The sequence below is a fragment of the Heptranchias perlo genome, chromosome 2 (genome assembly GCF_035084215.1).
Source record: "Heptranchias perlo isolate sHepPer1 chromosome 2, sHepPer1.hap1, whole genome shotgun sequence".
NCBI classification, from domain to species: domain Eukaryota; kingdom Metazoa; phylum Chordata; class Chondrichthyes; order Hexanchiformes; family Hexanchidae; genus Heptranchias; species Heptranchias perlo.
The window spans coordinates 40,612,354-40,624,702 of NC_090326.1; the positions used below are offsets into that span (position 1 = coordinate 40,612,354).

The 12,349-nt window shown below is 40.9% G+C and overlaps 2 protein-coding genes across 3 annotated transcripts in view; one reads left to right on the forward strand and one right to left on the reverse strand.

Annotated features, from left to right (window-relative positions):
* The window catches only part of ppp1r3g (protein phosphatase 1 regulatory subunit 3G), a 38,289-nt gene extending 29,490 nt beyond the window's left edge, over window positions 1–8,799 (forward strand). Inside the window, exons 3-5 of one of the 2 annotated variants that reach the window (XR_010966615.1) lie at window positions 1,751–1,878; window positions 6,397–6,497; window positions 6,593–8,798. The gene's annotated coding sequence lies outside the window, so the exon portion shown is untranslated. Of the gene's footprint in view, window positions 1–1,750; window positions 1,879–6,396 lie in introns of both variants that reach the window. The other variant, XR_010966614.1, reaches the window with a different exon arrangement.
* Window positions 1–12,349, reverse strand: part of lyrm4 (LYR motif containing 4) — a 228,670-nt gene that overhangs the window by 811 nt on the left and 215,510 nt on the right. The window lies entirely within an intron of this gene.

Below are 12,349 nucleotides of genomic sequence, written 5' to 3' on the forward strand. Positions count from 1 at the left end.
CTTTTTTTTTTACGATCCTTGAATCTCATTGATAGACTTTTGTCATATTGATAGTGGAGCCAACTTAAGGTCACAAAATATGCCTGACTAGAATTTATTTTCTTCCTCTGTTTGAAGCACACAGTCCTTCAGTTTATAAAGGTACTTAATGGGGACTGCCAGCTATAATTGTAACTTGAAGAATTTGCTAGTGGGAGCTGAATGCTGGCCATATGGGTGGGGTGAATTTTTAGTTAAGACTGGCAAGACAGCTAACAATATTTTCCTAGTCCTTGCTCACTTGAATCCCACTGGCAGCAATGGTATGGTATGGAGGAATATTCCCCCTGTAAAAGCTACAGTTACCATGACAGCCTTTCAAGAAGGCTTTCTCTAATCAAAATACTTAACCTAAATGCACTTGCTTAATTTCTCAAAGAACAAGCTCCTGGGCCTAACGAGCAAGATGCTATACAAATATTGAGAATGGTGGTCATATATACTGCAGGCCTGTTTAACATCATACCCACAAATTTCACTGAGGGGGAGTAGCAATTCTGTGTCCCCCCCACCCCTGAAAAAAACACATATGCTCCAACTGTACTGAGTGTTCTGGGACTATCAACTTGCTGTTCACCCTCTGAGTTGAAGGAATCGATGTATTGATAACAATTATCTAGTTTGAATTCAATGTGCAAGAACACACTACATAAATATTGGACTTACTATATCTAATTCACAGTTGACCAAGGCTGCCTAATATACAGTCCAACATCACAAATCTAAACGGTTCGGGACCAAGCACTGATGAGAGTCGCAACTGGTTTGGATTGGTGGCTTTGTTCTGCATACAGTAATTTTGCTCACCCAAAAAGCAACTGTTTTGGGGTAGAAAATAAGAATGGCTCTTGTCTTATCTGTTTTAAGCTCAAGTAAGTATCCAGGAAACACCTGGCTACAAGCCTCTCTCTTAGTCTGGCCCCGTTCAGACTGGGTCTCCCTGCTCTTGCCAAGTTCCTCGTTTCTCCAGTTCCCAGTTTTGTGTCACTTATTGCATTTATGCACAGGGGAAGTGTGTGAGGGACAGTTAACATGAGCCCAGGAGATGGCTGTGCAGGAGGTCAGCATTGGAGATATCAGGAAACAAAGGAGAGCAGGACCAAGCCATCAGGTAAGTGCACTCCCTCAGTGTGAGCTGCAGTACCATCCATCACATTTACAGAATAGAGGACAAGCAGGAGCTGAAGGGTTCAGGACGAGAATGGCTGCAACCCAGACAACAGCAGGGAGACCCAACTTGAGCAGGGTTGGGATCAATTGAGACCTACAGCCAGGTGATCACTCACGGTGGGATCACATGGAAGTGGGTTACAATAATTAACAGTTGTTTAAGAAGAGTTCACCATACAACACCCTTATTTACTGCCAAAAAGAGGTTATTTTATAAAATGGGAATTTTTCCACCGTATATTTAAATTCACATGGTCTTGATCCTATGTGAACTTAAACTGATGGTGATAATTCCCCATTTTACAGTTTGTGGTTGCCTGTGGTGGTCATGCCCATTATCAAACCATACGCACTTCAGTGAATACTAAGATTGTTCGCGAGCACAATTCCAGACAAGGCTAAAAGGGAACGGAATGCAAATCTTCCTGTCTGCACAATTTCAAACACTATTTTAAACAAAACACTTGTCTGCTAGAGTTTTGGTTCAGAGATACGATTGTTTAAAACAAGTTACAGGTCCCATATTTGCACGTTTCAGCAGGCAGTCATTGCAGAATGATTGATGGAAGGAACACTTGCTGACTTTCTCCTCCATAGCCCAGGAGTGGTAAGAATAAACGAGGACCTGCACGATCTGGCAGTTTGCTGACACTGAAAATGGCCACTTGGGTAAGTTACTGGAGGACTGTACTTTAAATCCCATTATATTGTTGGTATAGTTTCCTCCCCCCTGGATACATGACAATTCCTTAATTCATTGATTCAGATATATTTCTGGGGAAGGGTGTGACTCTCAACTATTTTTCCCTCAAGACAGAGGGAAAAATTCTCAACACTACAGTATGAACTGCTCAAGAATATGTTCTTCATTCCTGTGCAGAGGTTACATAGCTACCCATTCCAACCCCGAGGGAATGCATGTATTACAGTTTCCCAACCGTACCTCTCAACTGCCAAGTTTAACCAATTCTGAAAGTCACTTTGAATCTTGTCCTGCTGTTCTGTGTGGCAATTCCACATTTTAAATGTTCCTGGTTCTATTGCAACCCTCAAGACCTTCAGAGCCAGAAAAGGATGTCTGCTCTGTGCTTAATTGGACTCTTTTTTCAGACTTTTCAGAGAATTTAACACATCACTGTATTTTGATGTGCATACTCTTATTTATATTATAACTGATTTAATCCTATTTTGATTTGCTTGTTTACAGGCACATAGTTTAAAGTTAATCAATACAATGAGGCATCAATCGATTTGGTTGAGGACTGTGCAAAAAAAAATTAAATATGTTCCAAACCTGAACTCTCTTAAATTGTATTTGGATCTGTGGAAACTATAACAATGCATTAGCTTGTTAGAAGCATATGAATAATGGTAAATAAATAAAAATATTAGGCTATTTGAATATAAGAAAAAAAGAACTTGTATATTCACTGAAGCCTCCTCACCTGGCTATACTTTCAACCACCTGCCCCACCCAAACTGCAACAGTGGTGGTATGGCCCTTATCACCAAATCACACCTTGGTCACTCCCCCTATAACTCCGGTTCATTCTCCTCTTTTGAGCACCTTAGCTCTCCTTTAAAACCCTCGTTTATCCATCGCCACCCCTCCTCGACTTCTCTGCAGCCTTTGACATGGTTGACCACACCATCCTCTTCCATCACCTCCCCTCTGTTGTCCAGATCACTAGAACTGCCCTTGCTTGGTTCCACTCTTATCCATCCAATCGTAGCCAGAGCAATTCCAGCAATGACTTCGCTTCACACCTCCGAAACCATTGGCCGACATCCGGTCTTGCATGAGCCGCAATTTCTTCCAGTTTAACATTGGGGAGACTGAAGCCAATGAGACCGATTTTACGGTGAAAATAATGATGAGGCTAACAGCGCTCACCGTTATTTATTCGCAAATTGGACAGCAACTTTCGACGAGTGCACATGCGCAGTTAATTGCGAAAATCCGGAAGTTACTGTCCGAGATGCGCTGCCCCTCCATAAGCTGCGCAAAAACGGCATCTTGCTTTCTGGCTCCCCGTTCAAATGTATTGAATACCGTGAAGTTCCTGTACTGACGTCGTAGATATGGATTAAACTCGTCACAAAAAGTTAGGGCTAGTCCACTCCAGTCTAAGTACCCTTTTAACGGCATGGTAAGTCTTGATTACTGCCAAACAACCTCTCTGGCACTGAAAATTAACTTTTACAAGTGTAGAGTCTCATTCCATCAGCTTTTAATTATTGTTGGAAATTTAAAAAAAAATTTAAATACATTTTTCTTTTACTTTTTCTTTGTCTCGTTTATCGCTGTCTCTTAATCGAATCTTGCTTTCTCTATCTTTATTTCTATTTCTGTACTTGATTTGACATTGAATTCACTATTCTTTCTTACACTTCCTGGTTCAGAATCTGCGCTGCCTATTAACTATTCTTCAATCTGATTGGTTAAGGAGATACACAGGCCCCAGATGCCCTGTAGAAGGCGCTGTGCTGTTTTGCTCTCTAATTTACAGTAACTTCCCGTGCAAATCCCCCGTAGAAAGTCTATGGGCAAGTGCAAGTCTAATGAACAGCTGGCACCTATCACAAAGTCCATATCTTTGCCACTGATTCCATTCCCTTCCCCGACCACTGTCTCAGGTTGAACCAAACTGTTCACAACTGTGGCAAACTATTCAACCCTAAGCTGAGTTTAAGACGCCATATCATCTCCATTACAAAGACCACCCCTGCTTCCACCTCCACAGCTTCATCCTTTGCTGTCCCTGCCTCAGCCCAGTGGTTTCTGAAACCCTCATCCATGCTTTTGTCATCTCCAGACTCGACTATTCCAATGCTCTCTTAGCCCGGTTGCATCCTCCACACTCCATAAATGTCAGCTCATCCAAAATTCCACTGCCTGTAACCTAACTTGCACCACGTTCTTTCATCAATCATCCTTGTGCTCACTGGCTTACATTGGCTTCGGGTCCTCCAAAGCCTCAAGTTTAAAATTCTCATCCTCGTGTTTAAATCCCTTCATGGTTTCGCTCCTCCCTTTCTCTGTAACCTCCAACCATATAAGAGCTCTCCATTTCTCCAGCTTGGCCTCTTGTGCATTCTCCCTCTTTTCACCCCACTATTCGTGGCCATGCCTTCAACTGTCTAGGCTTTACACTTTTGAATTTCCTCCCTAAACCTCTCCATCTCTTCACTTCCCTCTTCTCCTTTAAGGGGCTCCTTAAAACCCACCTCTTTGACCAAGTTTTTGGTCACCTGAGTCTTTCTTGGGCTCAGCGTTTTTGTGCTCAGTTCATTGATAAGTGCAATTCAGGTGCAGGTAACTGTAACCAGACTGACAAACACAAATCTAACTGAACTGCTTACAGTTATTGGCAAAGCAAATTAAGGGCACCTGAAGTAATCTGTTTTTATTTCAGAAGTCCAACATCTGCAGTATTTTTCTTACCATAGTATGTGTGTAAATTGCGTAACTCCGCCTCTCTACCTCTGTCTCCTCCTTTAAGACGCTCCTTAAAACCTACCTCTTTGACCAAGCTTTTGGTCACCTGTCCTAATATCTCCTTATGTGGCTCGGTGTCAAATTTTGTTTGATAATGCTCCTGTTGAAGAACCTTGGGATGTTTTACTATGTTAAAGGCGCTATATAAATGCAAGTTGTTGTTATTGTTGTTGTTGAATCTGCCAAACAAGAAGAAATTGCATTATGGGATTTCAATTTATAATGAGAAGAGGAAGTAACTCTTGGGATGGAAGTCAAGGTGCACAAAATGTCAGCCCAGTACCCAGAGGCCAGAGCACAAAACTTTCCTAATTTTATAAACCAGCAGTACTCAGTTCATAAGGCAAAGATTAAAATTGCCTGAGCCAATAACTGGTTAAGACTCACACTTCCTTGTTTGATAATGCTCCTGTTGAAGAACCTTGGGATGTTTTACTATGTTAAAGGCGCTATATAAATTTGGTCTCAATGTAAGGCCAGGTTGCAACTCCAAACCCTCTATCTGTAGAATCATGAGGCACTCCAACTAATATGATTTTATAAAAATGCCTATTTGAAAAAATATCCAATTAGTTTTCTGTGGAATGCATCCCGAAGTGCCTTTTGGGGAATTCTACCAACAAGCAAATCACACATAGTCCATTCCATTGTCTTCCTACCAGCAGCAAGGAGGCATGACCATAACAAAGCACAAGGCAATTTCCTCACTTAAGATGATGCAATTTTGCATTACTCTAGTCCATTAACCTGAATATGGGTTAGTGGCTTCCTCAAATATCAAGTTCTCAAAAGGCTGCAGATAGTATATTACACTGCATCATGGGGTTTAGAGTATGCAGTACACTGACAGTAAACCAATGAGGCAGACCATCATTAGTGCTGTTTGCTGATTTATCAAATACATCAAAAATCATTGGACCTTTCAGGCACAATTTTCTCAGCAATTAGGTCAGAGAAAGAAATCCATTGAAGACCGCTTTCTTCTATAAATTCCGATACTATTGAGAGATGGCGATTCAGAAAGATCACAAGTGTGATAATCTTACTAATTGTTGTTTGTCAATAAAGGAAGAAGACTGTTTGCTAAGCAGGCTCCCTATTTTTATATTTACACTAATTAACCATCAGAGAATGAAAGTACTGCAGACAAAAGCTTTTATTATTTTCTATTTGTGAGGCGCAGTTCTAATCAAAATAGTCTGCATGTTTAGCAAACCAAAGAATTTACAAATACAAGTCTTTGTAAATATAGTAAAATCAGATGCATTTTGCACACTTCTGCACTGAACACAGTAGGATGTCTTGCTTCGAATCAGAAAGTTGTGCATTCAATCCCCACTGCAGAACTTCAGCACAAAATCTAGTTTGATAATTCAGTGCAGTGAATTGCTGCATTGTTAGAGGTGTTGTCTTTCAGATGAGATGTTAAATCAAGTCTGCCTGTTCAGGTAGACATAAAAGATCCATGGCACTATTCAAAGAGGAGCAGGAGCGTTTTCCCGGTGTCCTGGCCAATATTTATCCCTCAACGAATACCACCTGTTTGTAGAGATCTTACTGCATTTCCCTACATATCAATGACAACATTTAAAAAATATTTTATTGGTCGTGGAATGCTTTGGGACATCCTGAGGACATGAAAGACACTATATAAATGTAAATTCTCTCTTTTTGTTTCTAATCAACAGTATCAATTCCATAATGCTCAAGCCAAGAGTATGGTGGAAAACCCATCAGTCATCTGGGTGAGTCAACCCCAACAACACACAAGAAATTCAACACCATCCAGGTCAGAGCAATTCGCTTGATTGGCAGTCTTGCTACTGATATTATCCATCCCCTATACCACTGGCACACTATGACCGCCATATGTCTGATCTACAGGATGCACTGCAGCAAATCACCAAGGTTTCTTCAACAGCGCCTTCCTCCCCTGCAACTTCTACTTCCGAGAAGGATAAGAGTAGTGTTGTCATGAGAACATGGAATACTCCGCCAAGTCACACACCATCTTGACTTCGACATACATCGCTATTCCTTCATCCTCATTGAGTATAATATCCTGTAATTCCCTACCTAACACCTTTGTGGGAGCACCACCACCACAAGGACTGCTGTGTTCAAGGCCCACCACCACCTTCTCAGGACAACTAGGGATGGATAATAAATGAGGTCATGCCACCGTCACCCACGTTCCAAGAACAATTTAAAAAAAAATGCTGCATGATCTAAATTGACATGCAATAAATATGGTTAGCTTTTGAAAATAAAGTTAGCAACTTACATATAGGTAATATGTATGCTTTGCAATTTGCTGGATAGTATCAAAGTCAATGTCAGGCGAGGGATTTGTGGGTGTGAATAGATTGGGGAGCAAAAGAAGTAAAATATTTTTTGTTTCACATTTATTGAGACGACTTCAGCAGCAATAGACAGCGAGAAACGCAATTCATTTTCCTGTTTCTGGCTCTAAATTTGTCCCTAAATTTGTTCTGATTTGATGCCATTACTCAGTCACTGCTCCTTCTGTTTCTATTTTTATTCTTCTCCAACTTACTCCTGTGCCAATTTTCTCTCCCCAAAAGAAACAGATGCTGCCACTTTATTCTGTTGATGGCTTTCCCCAGATGAAACCAAGGGAAATAATTTGTTCTCTATGCAACAGCAATGAAACACTCCATGGCACAGTAACTCTCTGACCTATTACAGCAGATCTGTTACAAGAAAATCCAAACAAAGCATTCAATCACTCCCCTCCCTCCTCACCACCCCTCCCCCACACACTCATGCCTTTGTTACACATTGATTTTCATGCCAAATTTATCCTTACTATGTTTATAGGAAAAGTCTGTCAAACCATCCAGTAAAGTAGGCCAGAATACTGGAGCAACATTTCAGCACTTATAAACATTCACTAGGAGATGGAGGTTATCAGCCTTTCTTCGACTACTGCCAATGGTTCAGCAAAGGTTCTATACTAATGGAGGCAGAGTTTAATCATGTTTCTTAACAAGACTGGAATAGCTTTATAATCATAGTTGGTAATGCAGTTTTACTCACACCAAGCTGTATGCCTCCATTACATAGAAGTTACATAGAAAGTATGCAGCATTCTGTCAAACAATAGGGGTAGGGGGAGACAGACTGACAAGGGAACCAAAACAAAAAGTTGAAACAAAGGAAAATTATTGCAAACAAGAACCAAGTATAGTATTTCCCACTGGGCAGAAAAGGCATTAATTATGATTTATTAAACTCCAAGGCCTTCTATCTACAAGGGCTCCAGACCGCTTTTTTAAGACCCAGGACACTCACACACACTCTAGGATAATTTTTAAAAATCTCATCTTTCCTTCAGTAATATCTCATCTGTATTACTAAGGAAAAACCACGATAAGATGAAACTTCAAATATATCGAATGGTGTCACATAGAGCAACAATGTCCAAACTACTGCTTGCAAACCATACACAGCTGTGAGCCCTGGCTATCCAGTCCAGTGACTCGCCCTTCTGCAGCAAATTCAGTTTGTAATATAGCTGGGGTTGGAGGGGAAGCAAATGCTTTTATGTAGTTTTAATTATATAAAATCAATGTCAAAAATTAGCTTTAAGAGGAGTAAACTTATGCGTATACCCCTTGAATTATGCGTTTTGTGTTGTAATTCTTTATATTTGGCTTGTGGGGCTCCAGCTCCATCGATTGTATACATCTAAGAGTTCCACAACGACAAATTGTGACCATCCATGGTACTGAATCAACTACAGAGTGGGACAAAAATATGGAATGTGAGGGTGAATGAGATAAACACAACTATGTACCCTAATAGTTTGCTTTTAAAATATCCCTTTGAGTGAATGTGCTTAAAAGTGGAAAGAGTATAATTTTTTTTACATTAAAGGAGTGACAACTGATGTACCCACTTTGCTGGGAACTGTATCTGAAAATACAATCCTGCCTTACTACACTGTATGCAAATAATCTTTCATATCTCACTTGTAGCATTTCTTAGCAATAGAGCATCAATTTTATAAGAACTCGTATTTAGATTCAGTATCCGTGGTACAACTCAAGATTTTTAATCTTTATTTGGAAAACAAGTCAAATAAATAGTAGCTTGGAGCAAGACTTCAGGGAATCATTTTTATGCCCACCTAGTTCCATTAATTTCTTGTTTTTCATCATCCAAATTAAGTTTTCTCAACATTTGAAAATTTAATTTGAGAGACATGGGGTCCAGTCTGGTCTAATTTTCTTCACCACCCACATTGACAGTGCATTTAAAATTAAGCGTACACAACTCAAAAACAGAATTACTTCTGTCATTATAATTAGCAGAAGACGTTACTCTCGTATTCTTGTAATATTAGTACAGAATTGCCCCGTAAGTGCTCATTTCTATTTGGACTTTTATTGTAAATTTGGAATTTCATGCACATGCATGTGTAGATGTTGGCTGAGAATAGGTTACAGCTGCGCTGTGATGCCCCCATAGTTAAATAACCTGCCAACATCATTGTTTTGGCACTTTGAGTGGAGTATCAGAGGGTGACTGATACAAGAAACTTTATCCCAGTATGTGCTGTCACTTTCAGGAGAGGGGAGAAAAATTGGGGAGGAGGGGAAAAGAAAAATAATGCTCTGGTAAATAGTAAATACTATTCAATCCTGGCTCTACAGAATACAAATCCAGCACTTGCGCATGTCCATTTGTATCCATAACTGAATTGGTATGGGAGCCCTGATTTATAAATTAAATAGAATTACATAGAATGTATAGCATAGAAACAGGCCATTTGGCCCAACTGGTTTATGCTCCACAAAAGCCTCCTCTCACCCCTCTTCATCTAACCCTATCGGCATAACCTTCCATTCCTTTCTCCCTCACATGTTTATCTAGCTTTCCCTTAAATGCATCAATGCTATTCACCTCAAGTACTCCTTGTGGTAGCAAGTTCCACATTCTAACTACTCTCTGGGTGAAGAAGTTCCTCCGGAATTCCCTATTGGATTTATTAGTGACTATCTTACATTTATGGCCCCTAGTTTTGGACTCCCCACATGTTGAAACACTTTCTCTACATCTACCCTATCAAACCCTTTCATAATCTTAAAGACCTCTATCTGGTCACCCCTCAGTCTTCTCTTTTCTAGAGAAAAGAGCCCCAGCCTGTTCATTCTTTCCTGATAGGTATAACCTCTTAGTTCTGGTATCATCCTTGTAAATCGTTTTTGCACCTTCTCCAGTGCCTTTCAGTGACTGGTGTACAAGGACACCCAGGTCCCTTTGATGTACAAAGGGACCTGGGTGTCCTAGTACACCAGTCACTGGAAGCAAACATGCAGGTGCAGCAAGCAGTTAGGAAGGCAAATGGTATGTTGGCCTTCATTGCAAGAGGATTTGAGTACAGGAGCAAGGATGTCTTACTGAAGTTATACATGGCCCTAGTGAGACCACACCTGGAGTATTGTGTGCAGTTTTGGTCTCCTTACCTAAGAAAGGATATACTTGCCATAGAGGGAGTGCAGCGAAGGTTCACCAGACTGATTCCTGGGATGGCAGGACTGTCGTATGAGGAGAGATTGGGTCGACTTGGCCTGTATTCACTCGAGCTTAGAAGAATGAGAGGGGATCTCGTTGAAACATATAAAATTCTGACAGGGCTAGACAGACTGGATGCAGGGAGGATGTTTCCCCTGGCTGGGGGGGGGTCCAGAACGAGGGGTCACAGTCTCAGGATATGGGGTAGGACATTTCGGATTGAGAGGAGGAGAAATTTCTTCACTCAGAGGATGGTGAACCTGTGAAATTCTCTACCATAAAAGGCTGTGGAGGCCAAGTCACTGAATATATTTAAGAAGGAGCTCGATAGATTTTGAGACACAAAAGGCATCAAGAGGTATGGGGAGAGAGCGGGAATATGGTATTGAGATAGAGGATCAGCTATGATCATATTGAATGGCGGAGCATGCTCAAAGGGCCGAATGGCCTACTCCTGCTCCTACTTTCTATGCCTCTATACCCTTGTTATAATATGGAGACCAGAACTGTGCAGAGTATTCTATGTGTGGTCTAACCAAGGTTGTACATAAGTTTGTTCAACATAACTTCTTTTGGTACAACATTTTCTCACCTATGGATATTAGTACAATTTTACTTGCTCATCAACAATAACTTGGGTAACCCACTTTACTGAATGTTGTGTGTCTAAATAAACTTATTACAGGGACTGCAAAATAATCCAAACACCCAAATATTACTCTGCCCCCAATCGCATTTTACTCCACAAAAACTCCTTCAGCTGAGTGTGCTGGATAGTTCCAGTGGCTGGGTGAGGGCCACCTGTTTCACTCCTCTCATTTGGGAAGAGGCTTGAAGCAGTTTCCACAAAATTCTGAGATCTCTCTGACTGTTGCAATGCTAAATGAGGGTAAAAATAAAACTAAGAAACAGAACGGGCAACAAGTAACAGGAGATGGGTGAAGCTTCCAAAAGTCAGAGACAAGGAGTTGCTACTAACTAGTGTTGAAGGAAACAGGTAACCTAAGACACACAATAAATAGGTTTCCAAATCTCAATATTTTGGGATCTAGTACTTGGCAACCATGACCATTAATTGTATTTGCTTGTGAGAGCCCTATTTCCATTTGGAGTTTCTTCTGGGGGAATCCCAACAGAGGATTTGGTTCAAATGGGTCTGTCCCCCTCCTCCTCAATGTGAATCACAGCCAGAAACACATCCTAGAAAGCAGGCATTCTGAAAAATAGTCACAAAATGGTGGTCATCACACTCCACCTCAACGTAAGCTTTTAAGGGATAGATTGTCCCAGATTTGATTCCAAGTACCCTAGCCAATTTTTCCTTTCCCTAGCTCAAAGGCTCTACAGGCTAATTTAACACCCCTATCACAATCCCCTAACCCAGCACAGACCAGAGGGCAAATATGGGGCCTTTACTGGTATGTATGGCTCAGTTCTACATTGTGTGGTACAGTTACCCAGTGAGCGATCAAGGGATATGATAAACAAGTAACTGTTAACTTCATACTCTAAGAAACTGAGGCCCCATTGCTCAACTCATCACTGATGAACTATGTATTGACAGTATTAAAGATTTACACACAAAGGGTGGTAGAAGTTTGGAACTCTCTTCTGCAAACGGCAATTGATACTAGCTCAATTGCTAAATTTAAATGTGAGATAGATAGCTTTTTGGCAACCAAAGTTATTAAGGGATATGGGCCAAAGGCAGGTATATGGAGTTAGATCACAGATCAGCCATGATCTTATCAAATGGCGGAGCAGGCACGAGGGGCTGAATGGCCTACTCCTGTTCCTATGTTCCTAGATAAAGGCTCTTTTACATCAGGTTACGAGATGCAGTTTCAGGAGAGAAATGTCCATGAGCTGCTCTTGTGCTTTTACATTCAGTGTCACGAACAGTGCCCTTTTCCAATTCCTTTGCTAACATGACCGAGATTTCGATCTTGCCATGAGATGTAGGGGATGAAATTGCAGGTGAAAATCTGCAATTGTCCACTCCACGGCATAGCTCATCACAGCACTAACATACTGCAACCCTGCCCTCTGTATTATCAATTCTAAACATACATCATTGACAGGAAACAAGTTAACAAAAAA